Raw genomic sequence first — 20808 nt, forward strand, 5'->3', positions numbered from 1 at the left:
GGGTATGACAAGAATAATTTGCATTCTCAGTTTCCACACTGGTAACCACAGGGCTCCATGGCTTTCTTTGTGGAAAGGGGAGGAAGCTGCTTCTCCTCCTTTGTTCTGAGAGCAGACTGGTTAAGTCCTCTAGCACTTCGCTCCTTGGGAATCACTACCCTCTACCACACATCCTGCTATCCTAGATAACAAACCCTTCCAGGACATGACCTGGTCCACCGGCCCCTTTATTGTTTACTTTTCTGCCCATGACTTCCTGGGTGAGTGTTTTATTAAGTAGATGAGTAATACTCTTACCAAAGGGTTGATTCATGACTTTCCTGATATACAGTTTAGTCCTGAAGGTTGTATGTCTTATGGACTATAATTGTTTCAAACACAGAAAGAAAAATATCCTGGCCAATCATCATATTCAGAGATGTGACACTATATTGGCCTTTCTTCCTTTCTTCCTTTCTTCCTTTCTTTCTTTCTTTCTTTCTTCCTTTCTTTCTTTCTTAATTTCTTTCTTTCTTTCTTTTTTTCTTTCTTTCTTTCTTCCTTTCTTTCTTTCTTAATTTCTTTTAGATTTATTTTATTTTTTATGTATGATTATTTTACCTGCAAATATGTATGTTCACCATGTTTGTGCCTAGTGAATGAAGAGGCCAAACGGAGGGCAATGGATCCCCTGGAACTGAAGTTATAAGTGGTTATGAGCCATCATGTGGGTGCAGGGAATGGAACTTGGGTCTTCTACAAAAGAAAAAATGCTCTTAAACCACCAAGCCCCATCTCTCTAGCCTCCCATTCTTTGTCTTTAAATGTATGTATGTATGCATATATATGTACATGTACATATACATACATATATGTACACACACAGATATATATGCTTTTTGGTGTGTGCACGCGCATGCGTGTGTGTGTGTGTGTGTGTGTTGGGGACACATGTATGCAGAGGTCAGAGGACAACCTACAGGAGTTGACTTTTCCTTTCACTTTGTGTGTTCTGAGGATTTAACACAAGCAGGTCATGAGGCTTAGGGAGAAGCACCTTGAACTCATTTTCATTGACTGGCATGTTATCTACAGTTTCCATTGGCAAACCCAACTTCTCTACATGAAAGTGCTATGTCATTGCAGGTATTCAAATGGCTTTAGGGATCTGGCTGAACAGTCACCTAAAAGTCTCCTTCTAGACTCATGACTCATTGGGCCATAGCCAACAGAGGCCACACACTGCTGTTTCCACTCAAGACTTAAAGAAGGTGTGCTGGCTACTTGACACAAGCTAGAGTCATCTGAAAGGAGAGAACTCCAATTAAGAAAATGCCTCCATAAGATCTGGCTGTAGGACATTTTCTTAATTAGTGATTCATGGAGGAAGGCCCAGCCTATTGGGGTTGGTGCCGTTCCTGGGCTGGTGGTCCTGGCATCTATAGGAAAGTAGGCTGAACAAGTGATGGGGAGCAAGCCAGTAAGCAGCACCCCTCCATGGCCTCTGCATCAGCTCCTGCCTCCAGGTTCCTGCCCTGCTTGAGTTCCCGCCCTCACTGCTTTGGAAGAGAAACTGTTACATGGAACCGTGAGTGAAATAGACCCTTTCCTCCCCAAGACGCTTTTGGTCATGGTGTTTCATCATAGCAATAGAAACCATAACCAAGATAGAAGGGAATGACCCTTTTGCTAAATTGTACCATTCACAGGGTATCCTGTTTCTGGGACCCTTGAAAGATAGTCATGGTTTGCTACTCAAATAAAATTAGACATTAGAAGGGAACTAAATTAGAATCTGATGGTGAATGGTCACATGGCCTGCTTGGGGAGCTGAGAAGAGAATCCCCACCTAATTAGTTCTTTATTAAACCAAAGCACCCGATCTTTGTGCTACTCTGGACATTTTGTTCCATATAGGACAAATGCAAGAGCAGGGGCTGATACGTCCACTGGAAAATAACAAGTACCAGAAGCTGGGTGGTGCCGAAGTATAGGAATGGTGGCAAAGACCAAGTATGGGCTGTTTCCTAAACTCAAAGAAGAGAGGTAAAAATAGATACTACTCCGGGTTGACCGTGCATTATTTATAATGTTGGCCTCGGTTGCATATCAAGACCCTGCATAAAAGAAAGGAAGGAAAAACTGAAAGAGCAAAAAGGAGGAGGAGAAAGTGGAGGAGGAAAGGAAGGAAATTTGAGGCGTGGTGGTGGTGGTGGTGGTACATACCTTTAACCCAAATGCTCAGGAGGTGGGGCAGGGGCGGAGGCCTGCAGGTCTCTGTGAGTCCAAATCTAACACAGTCTACATAATAAGTTTCAGGCCAGCCAGGGATACAAAGTGAGACCTTGTCTCAGAGAGACAGACAGAAAGAGACAGAGACAGAGATAGAGAAACAGAGAGATGATACAGATTATATATTTATATATATATATATATATATATATATGGTGAGAGAGAGAGAGAGAGAGAGAGAGAGAGAGAGAGAGGTACAGACAGAGTGCTGCTGCTTGCTTTTATCTAACTGGATCTTTACCACTTGTTCAGTAAACCTCTGTTTCATAATTAACTAATCAGTCTGTTTATTGTCTCGCTCAGGAAACTTTCAGCGATGCGTATGACTTGCAAATCTCTCAGTAGGATACTGGGCCACACATGACCAAGGCCTCTTGTGTGGGAAGGAATTCCATCATGAATGGAGTAGACTGAGAACAGCTTGAAGGCAGGAAGGGACCTTTCCATCAGTGTATCATCAGTATTTGGCATGGCGGCTAGGACATAGTAGCAATCTAACAGCTGTTTGTTGAATAACTTAATGAAGTTCTTGGCCATATGGTAATAAATCATTGATCACCCTGTACTGTTTACTTATCATATATATGTAATGCAGTCAAAGATTTCAATAAGTATCAGATTGTGATTTGCATGGTAGGAATTTCAAGAGGATTTTGCTAGCTAGTAAGCATCCCATGATAACCTATAGAATAGACAGTCTTTTTTTTTTTGAAGATTTATTTATTTATTATATGTAAGTACACTGTAGCTGTCTTCAGACACACCAGAAGAGGGCATCAGATCTCATTACAGATGGTTGTGAGCCACCATGTGGTTGCTGGGATTTGAACTCAGAACCTCTGGAAGAGCAGCCAGCGTTCTTAACCACTGAGCCATCTCTATCTCTAGACAGTCTTTAATGTCAGAACTGCAGCTGTTGTACAGCACTGCTGAGCTCCAACACCGCCTTAAATGGCTCGCCCTAACTTACGGTCCCAAAATAACATGTTCTTCCATAATGCTATTGAATATTTCATCCAACCACACACAGCTCAACCTGCATGAAGGAACTGGCATCAAGAGGGCGACATTTGTTCTGGTTCCTTCTGTGTGAAGGGGAGTGTGGCTCAGGATGACAATTGTTTCGAGGACACCTATAACGTCGGGTGTGTTTTTATTCTTATTGATTTCTCACTGCACTTTAAAAATAGCAGCCCATAAATTATGCATGGCCAAGGCCACTTAGGAATTGTAAGGGGACTACACTTAAAAGAAATGACCCAAGAACTGAAGAGTCAGCTGGCTCAGAGGGAGAATTTCTAACAATAATTCTGTGGAATGCTACCAGCTGTGCTCTTGGCCTTGGGGGACCATGAAGGGCCATCTATGGTGTGACCACAGCCAAGGATTGGGAGTTAGCTGTGGGGAGAGCACACATGACTCAAGGGCTGCCTAGAGGTGAGGTTACTAAAGTGACACCCAAGACTACAAATGAGACAATCTTAGTGGTGAATTGTCCCACAGCTGCAAAAGGAAAAAAGCCACAAAGCAAAGGCTACCCTGCGACAGAGTGGTGATGGGCACTACAGCTCCCTCACAGGTAGAATCGGTATGGGCTGGAACATATGTAGATTCCAGACTTAAGTAACATATGGTAATTTGATTTGAGGCAATGTGGAAGGTTGCACTCCTCAAATTTGACAACACTTGCAGACAGACAGCTAGCTGGGGTCCCTTAAGGCCCTCTAGGTCCTAGAATGGAGGATGATTTCCAGGAGATCAGTAGGGTGTTTAATCTGTGTGGAAAACAAGGAGACACATGTAGCCTGGGACCACTCCATTCCTAGCCCTCTCTTGTTAGAATTAGGTGAAGAATGTGTCTTTTGGTTTTCTGAAGCATGGGTGCTTCAACACTGTCTTATACACAAATACATCCCATCCTAGAAACAAGAACAGAAACTGACTCTGCTGTGGGATGGAGACTGAGAATCATTGGAAAATCTCTGACCAAACTTCTAAGACTTTCTCCTGCCAGGCAGCGTGCCAGTGAAAGTCATTCTTAGTCATTTGTTTTTAAAAAGATTTATTTTATGTATATGAGTACACTGTAGCTGTCCTCAGACACACCAGAAGAGGGTGTTGGATTCCATGTGGTTGCTGGGATTTGAACTCAGGACCTCTGGAAGAGCAGTCAGTGCTCTTAACCACTGAACCATCTCTCCAGCCCCGTGGCACACCTTTCATTTATCCAAGCATTTGGGAGGCAGAAGCAGATGGAGCTCTGAGTTTGAGGCCATCGGTCTACATAGTGAGTTCTAGGACAGCCAGAGCTATGTAGAGAGAATGTGTCTCAAAACAAAACAAAACAAACAAACAAACAAAAAACCCCAAACAAAAATCTTGCTATCATCCTACAAAACAGAATAAGATTTTTAAACACATATTAAAAGCACACGTTACCAAAAATGCTTGGAAGCATTGCTAACAAGAGAGTCTAATTTAGATTTGGAAGTTGGAGAATGTCATTCGTCTAGGGGCTGAAATCTGAGTTGAAGTTAGTAAAGGGTATATGTGGCAGGTGGCATGGGATGTGGCCTCTGAGAAGGTAAGGATCATTCTGTGCTAAGGGAACAGCTGAGACCACAAAGAAGAAGCTCGGTGCTGTGGAAGACTACAAGAAACCCAGTGTGGTTGTTATATTGTGGATGGGTTGTTCTGAAAAGGCTGGCAGTGGCTATACATTCAAAGCACCTTAGACTCCTTTGGGTTTGCTGGTGATGGAAAGGTGCCTTATGCAGAGAGGGTATTTTGGGTATTGTATGGGTGTATCACCTGTCAGTTAAAAAGCCTATAGCCTGTGGCTTAGGCAGGAAAGAAAGGCGGGACATCCGGGAGGCAGAAAGGATTCTGGGATAGAGGTGGGCAGGAGATTTTCAGGGAAGATGTATCTAGTCAGACACAAGATATCTGAGCACAGGTAACTAGCTACATGGCATAGCATAGCCTAGAACAAACGGGACATTTTAAGTTATGACTAGTCAGAGAAAAGTCTAGCTATAGGGCCACGGTATTGGTAAATGCATTTTGAGTCTGAGTCTTATTTCTGGAAGCATGGGATTGGGAGACAAAACCAGACTTAACTACAGCAGTCTTATCAGCAGACACTAGGCGTGAAGCAGCAGTTGTAGCTCAACCCTGAAGAAACTACAAGGCTTGCCAGCTGGCCTGAGGTGAGTCCACAGAAGCAGCAAGCTGCTGCAGGGACCTCATAGGCAGTTCCTCGGCAAATGTCTTACAATGGCTGCATTACCACAAGTTAAGCTCAACTATGCTAGGTAAGACAAACCAATACACGCATGTCGTTAGCATGTATTTAGGTGGGGGAAACCAAACCAATGCTTGATGTTCGTCTCCCACTGTCTAAACATGCCACTATTACATATGTGGGGTCATAGTTACACTCCCTCATCACGGGTCCTTTCAGGTGTCTGCTTTAGCAAGGCATCCTTTCACCTGCGTGCCCCAGCAAAACATTCGACATGACGAGCTTCCCAAAGAAACTAGAAGTTTCCACTTCAGTTTCAAACCTTACAACCCAAAAAGAACCAGGGAAATATGGGGACCAACAGGGAAGGAGTCATAATTTCAAGTTATGATTTTATGCACTCACTCATTAAATTCGTTTTTTCAAAGGAAGTTAAGATATCATAGACCAGGGGTTCTCAACCTCCCTGATGTTGCTGTGGAAGGGCTGTTTGAAGGGGTTGTGACCCACAACCCCTGTTGTAGACTATGTGATGGAGGCATTGGGTATGTGGCCTGTTGGTTACAACGCTGTTACGTCAGAAACGTAGCAGGATTTTGCATTCAGCAGCTGAGAGAGACCACCATGCTTCCTACTGAGAATAAGTCTGAATCAGGTGGAGAAGCGATAGACTTGTACCAGCAGGTTGAGAAGCAGAAATCCCAGCAGGAGCGCATAGTCTGCACACCCTGCTCAGTGCAGGGCTTGACGTCAGCAGTCCCGAGGCAAAAAATCTAAATTAATATTCACTCTAGTATGCCTTTTAGTTTGTGAGAATCAACTTTGCTTGCTTATTTGCCTGTTGTCAACGAACCCAGGAAAATAACAGTAACTTAAGTGATGACTTCAAGTATGGCCTTGAGGAAAATGATTATAAAACTATGAGAAAGTGCTGGCTAGATCTAGAAGTCTGAGCATCATGGGGGTCCGAACGGGTATTTTCCAGGCTTGTCTGTCAGAGGACAGTGAAGTTGACATTCTGACGGGTCTCCCTTACTGCTGGTGGACCTTAGAAAGTAGCTATAATCATCTGGACTAAACACACCACTATTAGCTGACTCAATACCATAGCGATTCCCAATGGCTCCCTGAGGCACATGACAGGAACTTGAATGAGAGCTGGACAAACGGCTCAGTAATGTGCTTGGCATACAAGCTTGAGGACCTGAGTTCAGATCCCCAGTACCCAAATAAAACCCAGTTACAGTGGCACGCCTACCATTGTCTTAGTGCTGCTGAGGCAGAGACAGGAAGATCTCTGGGGATTTCTAGCAAGCTACCTTGTCTCCAAAATTGGGGGTACAGAGAGGCTGGCTGGAGACTGGAAAGACAGCTCGGTGCCTCAAGAACGCTTACTGCTCTTCCAACGGACATGGACTCAATTCTCGGTAGTCACATGATAGATTACTACCTCTTGCAACTCCTGGTCTAGGAATCAATAACGCTCTACTGACCACCAAAGGCACCAGGCACGCGTGTGGAATATACACGCACAGGCAGGCAAAACACCCATTTGCATAAATAAGTAAATGAATACATACATACATACATACATACATACATACATACATACATACATACATACGATGGGGAAGGAAGCAATTGAAGATTTACCAGTGTATGGTCTCCACAACTGCACATGAACAGGAACACAGATACATATGCACACATCCATAATGATTATGCACAGAAGTGCAGGGGACACAGGGATCTCTCAGCTGTGCAGGAGGCACAAAAGAGGGTGAGCTAAATTCTGATTACTCTTTAAAAGCTGAATGATTCCAACTGCTTTTTACCATGTTTTGTTTCAACACGAATTGTTTTTCCAGTTGCTTCAGTTTCTGAAGAAACAACGCCTTTACCCAAGCAGCGCCTTAATCTCTTAAGGAATGGCCCTAAGAGGGCTGGCTGCAGGATTTATGAGTCCTTGGGAAGCTATGCTAATAAAGGGGGAAATGATCGCCTTGCCTCTAACGAACACCCCTTTAACTTGAACTGTAGAGCGAGCCTCTCTGCTTTTCTGACTTGGCAGTGTGTCTGGTGGTACAGCTAAAGCAACTGCTGAGCAGGAAAATGAGCTTTAATGTTTCTCTCTTATTAACATCTCACATAAACAGGCTTTGTAATCTTCCCACAAGTCGGGAGTCCTTAAAGTAAGTAAACACTGAGAGTGGCAAGCTAAAATAGTTTCCCAACAAATGGAGAGTGTGTGGTCTTGCTCTCACAAAGAAGAGAAACTAAATAATAAACACGAATTAACTCTGTATCGTTACAGTCTGAACTAGAAATGTTCCTCCAAGGGCCCATGTATTAAAAGTTCAGTTGCCAATCTGGTGGTAGAGACAACATTTAATCCCAGCACTCAGAAGGCAGAGCCAGGTGGATCTCTGAGTTCAAGGCCAGCCTGGTTTACAGAGCAAGTTCCAGGAAAGCTAGGGCTACACAGAGAAACCCTGATTTGGTGAGGGTGGTGGTGGAGAAAGTCCAGTTACCAATCTGTGGTGCTATGAGGAAGTGGTTAAACCATAAGAGGTGGGAGATTGGTTCCTGGGGTACCCTTGCCAGGGTATTAGGACTCTGCCCCTTCCTGATTTTTTCTTTCTTTCTTTTTCTTTTTTTTTTTTTTTTTGCTGCTCTGTGACTATGAGGTCATCAGCTTGGCTCTGCCTTGCCTTCCCCTGCCACAGTGTGTTGTGTCGCATAGACCCCAAAATCATGGGCTGCTGGCCATGACTTGAACCCTTTGAAACTGTGAGTCTAAGCTATCTTTTCCCCTTTTCCCTGAAGGTCAGTTGTCTTGGGATGTTCAGTACTCGAGATTATCTTTCCTGCACACACCTATGCTGGTGTCCATCCAGTGTGTGCCTGTAATCCCAGCCCTTGTGGGGGCTGATGCAGGGGACTGAGTTAGTGGAGGACTGTAGGTAAGATTCTTTTTCAATAATCAGCAGTAAAGTTGGTTATCTTTGTTTTTTTTTTGTTTTGTTTTGTTTTGTTTTTGTTTTTTTTTGTTTTTGTCACAGTGATGGGAAGCTGACAAGTACACATATCCTATGTACTAATCTTCTATGTGTTTATAAGTCATGTCAGATGAAAGCCAAAATGCTTCTGGGAATATTTTGGAGGAGGAGGTAGGTTGGAGATGACTATCAAGAGTTAGAACACTTGAGATATTGGTTTTAAGGGAAAAGCTGTCTCATCTTCCTCCCTGGGACTCACACCTTGCATTCATTGGGATACCCTTAAGACACGACAACTGCAGGGAAGGATGCTCACTGGAACAGAGGTTTTGGATGTGCAAATTTTTGATTAAAATATCATAAACTCTCTCAGTGGATCAATAGACACCAGGCACCTGATACATTTTATTTGCTGAAACAGGCAAATAATGAATGAATACTTCTGTTAACTAATGCTTCTTTGCTGTTGGCTTGTTTCTATGATTTCAAATATTTGTTTTTGAGACAGAGTTTCATGATGTAACCCTGGTTGGCCTGGAACTTACTGTATAGACCAGGATGGCCTCAAACTCACAGACACCCTCCTGCCTCTGCCTCCCAAGTACTGGGATCAGAGGAGTGCACCACCACACTGGTTTTCTATCCGATTTATATCTAGGTTCATGAGAACATACACTTTTAGTTCTTTTTTTTTTTTTTTTTTTTGAGAACATACACTTTTATTTACCAACTGTAAAGATTAACATCAATGAATTAGTTTTGCATGATGAAAGTTGGAAGCTGTTGGGCCCTACCTTGGTGTTTCCCTTCCCCCTCACTGAGCCTTTTAGCCTGCTATAGCAAGAAATTGTTTACACCCTTGGCAGCCGCCCTTAGCCCCTGATTTGGGGCTGGGATCTTCCATGGCACCCTTCCTCCCCACCGAGCTTTCCAGCTTGTTGTTGTTAAGTTGTTTATACCCCTGATTGGGCCGGAACTTTCACCACACAGACCTTTCCTGTTTTCCTGGTTGGGGATTTTCACGGCTTTTGCCTCTCGTATATAAGGAGATCTCAGTAAAGCCTTGGTGGCACTCGCTGAAAACGGGTGACCCGTGTATGTGTTTTCTTTCAATCCCACAGACCTACGCCCGATATTCACACACTGGGGGCGCAGGCGCCGACAGGAATTTCCTTATAACTGTAGGAGAAGCCTAATGTGGTCACGTCTAGTCAGTGGTGTTCGGTTCCTGGACTATGTTTCCCACCCACACCTATGCTGGGGCCTGTCCAGCTTCTGGTTTTCATGAGGTTCTGTCTACTGTTGAATCTATTAGGAGAGAAGCTAGTCCAATACTTTGTAATTGAGTTTGGATTCATACTTCCTCCACTCCTAACCTGGAGGTATTCTACCGCATACATTATTCTAGTTTCATGAAACAACAAAAATTTAGAAGTCTGTGCAGCAGGTGCACAGGATCCTGGCAGTCTCTCTCCGAGGCAATGAGTAAGAAAAACCAGGATTGAGCACAGGCGTTCAGGTAGCGGCTTCCCTCACCATGTTTAAATAAACACATTTCTGGCCAATGGTTTATAAATATCCTTGTGTTTGCAGTGCTTGGTTGACTTTTAGCCTGTAATTCACTTTAGCATCTGTAAACTGTTTTAATTATATTGTTGCCCTAGATAAAGCATATGATTCTAAATACCAGGTTGGGTCGCTGCCCATCAACTTGTAGTCTGTCCTTTCTAAATTGTAAGATTTCCTGGCTTCTAAGTCAGGAGGTTCTTTCCAGACCCTTTGTAGATGGATGGCGTAGGTAGCTGATGTCTTCCTAATGGGGCACAAGTCGAAGTGATAGGTACTATTCCCTAGGTTAAGACCTAAAACACTACATGACTCTGGCTGGCAAATATGAACTGTACTGTGACTGCATTTAAATATATGGAGGAAGAAGACACCCTAGACAATGGAAGAGCGAGACCTTCACTCCTTCAACCAGTATTTCCTGACCATCCATTCTTTGCAGACAATATTCTAGGTAAAGACGTAAGGGAACAAATTACTGTCATCTTTGAATGCGGGCACTTAAAAAGAAGATGAATAGAATATACAAATTATTTTAAAGAAAGAAATGCTAAGGGGAGAAGTGATTCCTATATTAAAATAAGGAACATCACGCAAGGCTATCACTGGCACCCTTGGGCCACGTGGCATCACTGGGGTGTTCTCATCTGTCATCCAGACTTGGCAGACTCTTTGGCCTAGAACTCTCAAAATGCCTCCACCAGACTTGCTAAGTTTCCAATTTCCATCTCACACTACCGCCCACTACTCTCTGGGCCCTGCGGTGATCTCGCCCCCATGGGTAGCCCCAGTAGTGACCAACCGTCCCTCTAGTTCACAGGGTGGGTTGCTGCCATGCCAGCCTCGTGTAATGACCACCTAACTCATGGTTAGCTGTCACAAACCCCCCAAACCGACAAAATCAAAACTCTAGAGGCTTGTGATTTTCCAATCAGATTTATACCAGTAAATTCTCACCCCACAAAAGGTCCACACAGTAAACTCAAAGCCAATTGATATTGCTATAAACTGCACCTAGATAAGTTGACAAATCGTCCTGTAATTATCCATCCCTCATAAGATATTCATAGCTACCTGTGGCTATTAAAGCCACACAGATCTGGGTCGTCCTTCTCTGCCTCCATCTTGGTTCTTCTCCCTCCTTCTCCTATCTCTCTTACCTCTCAAAAACTCTCTTGTTCCCATCCTTTCTTTTTCACTGCCCAATGCAGGCCTTGCCTTATCTTGTGCCTGCCTTCACCTGCATATAGACATCAACCCACAGATTCTGACCAGGAAAACTGTGGTGTCTTGCCTTTATAGGAGACTAAGTACAATCAAACAGCCTGGACGATGGGGTGTGGGAAACGCCTGTGCTGCTCTGGACATGTGCTGAGGTGAAGGGGATGCCGAAGAGCATTTGCTGAGGACCTGGGTATGGGCACAGGAAAGGGAGTGGGGGAAGAGGCCAAGAATGATACAGGTAGTTTTTGTTTAAATAGGTTAAAAAGTAAGAGTTTTGCAAAGTTAGGTTGGAGAGGCAGCAAGAGGATTTGAGGGGAGCTGATACCTGTGACCCCATGCTGATGCCTGTTAGTCCCCGGTACAAACTGAGGTCAGAGAAGGAATGTGATGAAAACCATGATTTAGAGAGGCTATATAAATACATCTTATTTGATAGCGTGAGGCTGATAGTCAATGAGATCTGTCTGGAAAGTGAATGAGGTACAAGAAAAAGAAACAGTTGAAGGGTCATTTAGAGCTATGGGAGAAAAGAAGGCGAGCCCCGCCCTCACTTCCACCACGAAACCAAAAAAGCGAACTGAGAAGGCTGAGCTAGGGGTGGGTAAGAGTGATAAGGGTAGACCCGGAAGAAAAGGAGCCCAGAGTGCAAGAGAAGTAGGTTTGAAAGGTGATAATGAAGAAGGGTCCTGGGATTGCTGGGAGCAGACAGCTCCTTTGTCCATCCTAAAGGAAAATGAGAGAAAAACAGACTTCGTTAAGATAACTGCTGAAGCGTTGAGTCTCATATCATTTTAGACTTTTATATTACTACCAGGCAAATAGTAAAACCCACCTCCAGATCTCAGCAACCAAGTTAGCATGACAAAAATATTTTATTTGAGACAGAGTCTCCCGTAGCCTAGATTGGCTTCACTGTTGTTATCCTATCCAAGGATGACCTTGAACTTCTGATCCATCTGGTCTACCTCCAGAGTGCTAGAACTATAGCTAGGTGTGAGCAACCACACTTGGTGTGTGCAGTGCTGGGGGTGGATCCTAGGGCTTTGTTCTTCCTAGGTAAGTAAGTACACTATCAACTGAGCCACATCTTTGGCCGAAACACATAAGACATCTTTAAAATATTGGCTGAGGTGTGTGTGTGTGTGTGTGTGTGTGTGTGTGTGTGTGTGTGTGTGTGTGTCTATGTATGCCCCAGTGTTCATGTGGAGGTAAAGGACAATTTGCAGAAGTTGGGAGTTAGTTATAACTCAGATCCTTCAGTTTAAATGGCTGAGCCCCTGAAACATTTTTAAACACATAATGTGGAATTTGTGACTGCTTTTGGCTTAGAGAAGATCTTGTTTTGAGACCAATGAGATTTACACATTATATTTATATGTAATATAAATGGATTATATTTTATATAAAACAAGGGTTTCGAAGGCATTTATATAAAAACAGAAGTCTTAAAGCCTTCTTTGTGACCATTGACATAGTTATCCTATGATTATGTTATATTTAATTCTCTTGATTTCCAAAGACCAAGAAGCTACCTCCTTAAAGAAGCTAGAATAACTCTGCCACACAGAAAAGAACAAGTACAGACAGACTCATTCAGATACCCATGCGTTTGTCGTTGCTTCCAAATTTTGGTTGCTGCCCAGATTCATGAGCTAGTGTGTAAACATTCCATCGGGAAGCCACTCTTACGATGACTAGATAAAGCCCTGTCATTCCCTTCCTCCACAATCCTATTATCTCATACCCTAAAGAATGTGAAGATCTTGGCTATCATTCAAGAGCAGTGACTTTTTCTTTCTTTCTTTTTTTTTAATGCCCATAACCTTCCCTTTTAGCTGACTAATGTTAACAGGGTTATACTGTTTTTACAAGCTCTACATGCAACTAAAGGCTCTTTTAAAAAAGATTACAGAGAATGAGAAAACTATAAAAACAGAAAAAGTAAAGCTGATTTCATAAAAGGGTCCATCTTTGCTTGCTCCCGAGTGAGGGCACACCTTTAGATCTGGTCCAAATAGGGAGGTTATGAATAGCAGGCTTCTAGAGTTTAAATGTCACTGTATATCATGAGCTACAAGGCCTGGGCTTCAACTTGAATACACATATGTGGGTTGTGATTTTCTGAGATATTTCAAGGGAATGTGTACCACTGTGGGACAGGAGAGAATATTTACAGTGGTGGTTGACGGTCCTGAATACTCAGACAATACTGAGGTTGCTGGTCATGAAGGGTGTGAAGCATCTCTTACAACTCAGCCTGTGTGTTCAGGGACACAAAAGCCAGGAGGACAGACCCGGGGAAGAGGCATTAGATGATTAGTGTTGAAGAAAGAAAAGTCCGGGGAATTTATGGACCAATTGTCGGAGGATTAGTTTGTCTGTCTCTCTGTCTCTCTGTCTCTCTGTCTCTCTCTCTTTCTCTCTCGTTTTCAGAAACCAGAAAGTGAGAGAAGGCCATTGTTAGTGTTTTTTTTCTCAGTGCTGTCTTTGTTTATTTGTTTTTGAGACATGTTTTGAGACAGCCCTAACTGGTCTGGAACTCATTAAACGGACCAGGCTACCCTTGGACTCCCAGATATCTATCTGCCTCTGTCCCCAGTGCTGGGATTAAAGGCATGAACCACCATACTTGGCTCCACTCTAGTTTTCTGTGACTTGGGACCCTCACTGAACTTGAAGGTAACTGTTCGGGTAGTCTAGCTAGCTGGTCAGTGAATTCCTGGGATCTATCGGTCGTCCGAAGCCTTCTCTTTGGGCTGGGATTACAGACGCCTGTAGCCAGGGCTGTTTTAGGTCAGTGCTGAAGATTTGAACTCAAGTCCTCTTGCTTTGCTAGCTAGTGCTTTTACCTCCTGAGCTGTTTCCCCAGCCTGGGTGTGCTCTTTATACGGGGCAGTAAGCATACATCCCACCAACACTGCTTGATTCTTCCTTCACTTCTGTATTTCTTCACTCAGTCGGCAAACACTTTGGTGCAGAAGGTGAAGCTAGGTATTAGTCATGAACTGCTAAGCAGAGCTGGACATGACTCTTGCCCTCATAGAGTTTACAGCTTTGTGGAAACAGATGTTTCCCCATTATTAAATGACATAGGTACATATTTGCCATTTGACAGTTACAACGTTCTAAGGACTTTGCAAATACGTTATTGGCGTTCATAGTAGTCTGTGAGGTAGCTATCATTGCAGCTCTGTGGATGAAGAAACTAAGCTGTAGAGAAAATGTGGCTGAGGTCATGCATCTATTCTATACTGTGCCAAGGCGTGGAGCCTATGTGTTTGGCAGCGAGATCCGTGTGCTTAAGTGTTTGTTTATACTCTAGCAAGTGTTCTGTAGGAAAAGTATAGGCTGTCATAACAGCATCTGACAGGGTAACTGATCTATCTAATTTAAGGAGAAGAAATTCAATTAGGCTTCAAGTTAGATACACATTGTAGCCATTAGCGTCAAATGTTCCAAGTAGTTCAAGTGATGTGAAATAAAAACAGAACGTTTAAAAAAGAAAGAGGATCAAGAGAATCAGCTAAGTGGTTTAGCTGGCGGGGCTGTTCGCCGCCAAGCTGGGTGGCCTGCGTTTGATTCCCTCCCGGAACCAATGCAGCAGAAGAGGCGTGTATGGTGGCGCACACCTGTAGTCCTAACACTGGAGAAGCTGAGGCTGGAGGATTGCCAGCCTGTGCCATCTAACCAAACAGAAAACAAAGCAGACCAAAACCAAACCAAAGCAAAGCAAACAGGTATGAAGCAGGTCACTGAATCATGGAATTTTGCAATTGGAAGGTCAGCAGTGGGTGTGGTCAGAGCAAGCAGAAGGGGAGTGGCCATTAACAGTTTGGTGTTGGTTGTTGGAACTTCCGTTCAGAGATAATGGATATTCTTCCTTTGGAGACTCCCCCCGCCCCCAGAAAGCCTGAAAGCACCTAGCATGGGTGGGTGCATAGTATGTGCTTTATGAGTACACGCTTTCTGGCTGGTAGGCATGTTCCAGAGCCTGATGGTTTGAACAGACAGACCTTAAGATTTAAGGATCTACCATTGGGTTCTGTAGTGGATTTCTGAGTTTCCAAATTCTGAGCTTGTGATGCTATAGTGAATTTGGTTCTGACAAAGTTTCCTTCTGTAATGTCAAAATGGCTTGCCCTGGAAATGGGCAGTGGATCAGAGTTTCTCCAGACTAACATGAACTTCCTTTTTAAGCGTGCCAAATCCGATTTGCCTGTAGTTGATATGTTGCTCTAACATAGGATCCTCTGTCCTTTATTAAAACCTGCCACGTTCATTATGGGTAAACATTTGTCATTTTGATGTTCTACTAGAACACTGAACTGTCCTGTTTTGCGAAAGCGCCCTCTTGTGGTGCAATCTCCAGACTATCCCAGCTACAGCTGGTCTGAAGCCAACCCCCCATCCTTTCTTCTGTTAGTTCTTTCTCCTGGCCCGAAGCACTGGCCAAAGCCGGTTCCTCAGAATGGTCAGGCTTAGAAAAAGAGTTTGTTTGTTTGCTTGTTTGTTTGAGCTGAGATCTCACTCTATAGCCTTGGCTGAGCTGAAACTCACTGTGTAGATAAGATTGGCTTGGAACAGAGATTCTGCCTCCTCAGTGCTGCCATTAAAGGTGTGCACCAGCACACGGATCTATTTCCTTTAAAGGTGTGCGTGTGTGTGGGAGTCTGTGCTTGTGGGGACAGGTGCTGTGACGGTTTGTATATACAGGGAATGTGGCTATACAGGGAACGGGAATGGCACTATTAGGAGGTGTGGCCTTGTTGGAGTAGGTGTGGCCTTGTTGGAGTAGGTGTGGCCTTGTTGGAGTAGGTGTGGCCTTGTTGGAGTAGGTGTGTGCTTTGAGACCCTAATCCCAGCTGCTTGGAAGTAATGATTCTGCTAGCAACCTTCCAATGACGATGTAGAACTCTCAGCTCCTCCTGTACCATGCATGCTAGAATGCCGCCATGCTCCCTCCTTGATGATAATGAACTCAACCCTTGAATCTTTAAGCCAGCCCCAATCAAATGTTGTCTTTTGTAAGGCTTGTCTTGGTCATGGTGTCTGTTCACAGCTGTAAAACCCTACCTAAGACAAGTGCCCTCGGAGTTCAGAAGGAGGCATTGGATCCCATGGAGCCAGAGTTACTGGAAGTCATGAGCTGCCCTACTTGGGTGCTGGGAACTGAGCAGCAGTCCTCTTAAGTGAGGTGCCATTTCTCCAGTCCCATCCGGTGTGTATGTGTGTGTTTTTGTCGTTTCACTTTTTCCTTTTTTGCCCCTTACTATGTATGACTTCTGTTTCCTTAGGATTGTGGAAAGGTTATTCACAGTCAAACGATGGATGCTATTACTCTTGGGATTTTTCTTAAAAGCTACATTTGGGGTTGTGGGTGTAGCTCAGTTAATAGAATGTTTATCTAGGACACACTGGACCCTGGATTTGACGTCAAGGATTGAGTAAACCGGTCTTGGTGGTGCGTACTTGTACTCCTAGCGCTTGGGAGAGAAGGAAACCACTTAATTGGGGGTGGCTTACAGATTCAGAGGTTTAGTCCATTATCATCATGGTGGGGAGCGTGGTAGCGTGCAGGCAGGCTTGGTGCTGAAGGAGGAGCTGAAAGCTTCCTATCTGCATCGTCAGGCAGCAGGAAGGTTGGCGTTACAAGCACTGGCTCTCTTGGTTTCGAGTCTACGGAGGATTCATTTAGAAAGAGTGGACTTGTGCCTCAACCATGAAAGTCCACCTCGCTCGATTACTCGATTACAGTGCAGCTAGAGAGCAGTTAAGTCAGGATCTGAGGGGATAGGGCACGGGGGAGCCAGTCCTGAGAACCACCGACACAAGCAAAACCATTTTGAAGTTTATTTTAACATTTACCTGATTACATTTTCTCAATTGCAATGGTTACAACTGCTAATAACCGAGGATTAATACAGGAATGAGGTAAGCCATTTCCCAAGCATTTGGATTGCCAAACAAAATCACCCTTCCCTCTTTTCCTCCCCTCGTCCATTCTTACTACATGGGGGAATTTAGGAAAGAAGAACACTGCCCAGGAAGGCTACCGTTTACCAGCTTAGCCCCTCTCCCTCCCCTGGAGCCCTTCAGTCTGGAGTAGCAATTAGCTCTGAAACAGTTGCTGGCCAGTCAGTACATGAGCAAGGTTAGCAAGAGGCCTGACTTTCACATGCCCTCCGTCATCAAACAGTGGCCTGCAGACCTGGGGGAACTCAATGAGAGAGTAGAGTTAAAATTCAAGCTATTTAAAGTTCAAGGAGGTTTTGTCCTTCAAAAGCAAAACAAAGTTAAATTAAGGGTCTGTAGTTTTTTTAAATGCTGTCAACTCTGGTGGGACGGGAACCCGCAAAATTAAGGGGTTTAAATCATAGTTTTCAGTGTAATGTTTTCAGCAAGTCTTATTTTTGTAGCTGGTTTGGGGGATAGTTGTGCCTACAGCTATAGGCATGGTCTTCTAATCTTTATTTCCCGTAATTCTAACCTGTTTTTGTAGTCCAAGAGTAGACGCCACCAGGATTGAAGGGCTTTCTGTGTCCTTTTTAGTAAAAACACTAACATCCACTCCGTAGTAAATGAGACCCATACAAGCACACACACGTGGCCCTGCTGAAAGAATAGAGAGATGGATATGATGTGAATCAAAAGCAAGGAGTTTAGTGCATAAAAATATACTATCGTAGCATGAAAGTCAGAGGGAGCATTTATTTCATAGGGATGTGGACTGCCAAAAGTCATGTCAAACGTCTCTTCGAATTATAAACAAACACAAAAATTGACTTTTGGGTGTTGTTTTCTCTTTAGGATTAAAAAAATTTATATCTCTGCTTGTGTGTCTGAGGGGTAGTGTAGGAATGTGCCCATTCCTGTATAGACCAGGCTGGCCTCAAACTCATAAAGATTATGACTCTGCTTCCTGAGGGATGGGATCCAAGGCGCTCCCCACCTCTGCTTGGTTTGAAACATTTCATTAACAATTCATCTACCTGAACGTTTGGTCAGGACCTACACATGGAGAACCTAAAAGCTCCACCCTGATTCGGCCTGTGTACGGGATGTGAACATCCTTCTCTGCTTCCTCTCAGACTTTTCAGGGTCAGTGTGTGAAGTCTCTGAACTGTCACTGGGAAATTGGTGAAAGCCAACCGCAAGGCATAGCTGTGATGTTCGAAGGGGTTGGACTGTACAAATACGTCAGATACAGTGGGAGACTTAGGAGAGGAGCGATCAAGTCCCCAAGATATTGCTAGCTTTGCCTCCCTACGCATGACACTGAGCCCTCTATGACTGAATATACATTTCCGTTAGTTACTCTTACTTTTCCCGGTCTCCTCCCCCCCTCCTCTGCCCTGCCCCTATTTCCTCCTCTTCTCCTTCCATTGCTTTTGTTTCTTCCCTTCCTTCTGTGTGGCGGGTCTAACCCGTGCACCAAACACTATGCTAGCTCTGGAGACATAGGTGAACGAGGCCTAAATTCGTCTTTGATGCTACCTTTATTTTCTAAGTTGGAAATTTTAGCTGGAAAGTTGGAAGACTAAATGAAGAGGTATAATAGTATGAATTAGGACAGTATTAAGGACTACTAGTAATTACTTTACTACAATAATTACTTTTAAATTAAATTAAATTAATTTAATGATGAAAGTAGTAATAATTGTTACTTTGTTATTATATTATGAATTGCAATATTAGTAACTAAAAATCATTTTAGTATCATTGTATCATAAAACTACCATAAGGTTGGGAATGGTGGCACATGTCTCTACCACCAGCACCTAGGGCAAAGGTCGGCTGATCTCTGTGACTTTGAGACTGGCCTGTTCAGCAGAGTAAGTTCCAGGGCAGCCAGGGCCACATAGTGAGGCTTTGTCCCTTTTTTTTTTTTTTTAATTTTTTTATTAGATATATTTCCTTACTTACATTTCAAAGGTTATTCCCCTTCCCGGTTTCCTGTCCATAAGCCCCCATTCCTTCCCCTCCCCCTTCCCCATACAGGTATTCCCCCTATACATCCCCCTTATTGTCCCCCCCCCCATATTCCCCTGCACTGGGGGTCCAACCTTGGCAGGGCCAAGGGCTTCCCCTTCCACTGGTGCCCCATCAAGTCTATTCTCTGCTACACATGCAGTTGGAGCCCTGGGTCAGTCCATGTACAGTCTTTCAGTAGTGGTTTAGTCCCTGGAAGCTCTGGTTGGTTGGCATTGTTGTTCTTATGGGGTTGCAAGCTCCTTCAACTCTTTCAATTTTTCCTCTAATTCCCCTCAAGGGGGTCCTATTCTCAGTTTGGTGCTGCTAGCATTGACCTCTGTATTGGACATGCTCTGGATGTGTCTCTCCGGAGAGATCTATATCCAGTCCCTTTCTGCATACATTTTTTAGCTTCATCAATCTTATCTAGTTTTGGTAGCTGTATGTATATGGGCCACATGTGGGGCAGGCTCTGAATGGCCGTTCCTTGAGGAGGCTTTGTCTTAAAACAGTAATGACAACTACTATTATTAATAATGCTTTTAGCACAGGTGTTCTATGTGCCAGATACTAATATAATGTGCCAGATGCATTATCTAGTGTATACTTATAACAACTGCATTAAACTAGGATGGTAACGTCTCCTTACTTATGGGTGTGACTAAGCCCTGAAGAAGTTTCAGTACATGGAGTAGAAGAGTTAGAATTGGGATTCAGTTGCAGCGAGTCTGGTCCCAGAGTCTACATACCCCCTGATTTGCTCTGTGCACTGGAGAAATTCTTCAGTGGCAGCAAAGGTAACAGATTAAATTACTTGTTTGTTTTGGAAGGTAACAAAAGTTTTCTGTGCCTTTTTTGCATAAACATAATTTGTAATCTTAGAGTGCATTTTTGCTTCTGTAGTGCTATGATCAGTTCTCCCCACCCCGCCCCAGGTTGGTTCCTATTTGTCTTTCCCTGCCCAGGATCCAGTTCTGCTTGCTTTGTTCTCCAAATTTTGATTACAGGACAGGAAGCTGCCTTGGCTGCAAACTAGATTGATCAAAACAACCTCCCAAATGAATGGCTCTCAAATGGGTTTGGCAAAGGATCTGTGACTAGTGAAGATAAATTTCATGTCCAAGCCCTCGTGGAGTGTTCCCCTAGGACAAGGTGGTTAATGTTGCACAGCTAGCATTTCCCGTGGCTATTTTTTTAGATAGATAAAGGAATCTTTGAACTTGGGCGTTGATGGGCTATCGATAAGCAAAGCCTTATTCAAACGTTCAGACTCTAAAGTTGGGAAATTCAGTGACTCTGCATGTTTGAGTGTGTGTGTGTGTGTGTGTGTGTGTGTGTGTGTGTGTGTCTGTGTGTGTGTGTCTGTGTGTCTGTGTGTGTGTGCCTATGTGTGTGACTGTGTGTCTGTGTCTGTGTGTGTGTGACTGTGTATGTGTGTCTGTGTGTGTGACTGTGTATGTGTCTGTCTGTGTGTGTCTGTGTGTGTGTCTGTGTGTGTGTGTGACTGTGTATGTGTGTGTGTCTGTGTGTGTG

The 20808-nt window shown here is 43.8% G+C and overlaps 1 protein-coding gene and 1 long non-coding RNA gene across 2 annotated transcripts in view; both read left to right on the forward strand.

The window, feature by feature from the left end:
* Papss1 (3'-phosphoadenosine 5'-phosphosulfate synthase 1) overlaps positions 1-20808 on the forward strand; it is a 142373-nt gene that overhangs the window by 16827 nt on the left and 104738 nt on the right. The gene's annotated exons all lie outside the window — the stretch shown is intronic.
* Positions 823-2831, forward strand: LOC134485970 (uncharacterized). The gene is made up of 2 exons (XR_010064443.1): positions 823-2025; positions 2575-2831. It is a non-coding gene; the product is annotated as an uncharacterized LOC134485970 (long non-coding RNA).

Source organism: Rattus norvegicus, chromosome 2, assembly GCF_036323735.1.
Source record: "Rattus norvegicus strain BN/NHsdMcwi chromosome 2, GRCr8, whole genome shotgun sequence".
Taxonomy (NCBI): Eukaryota; Metazoa; Chordata; class Mammalia; order Rodentia; family Muridae; genus Rattus; species Rattus norvegicus.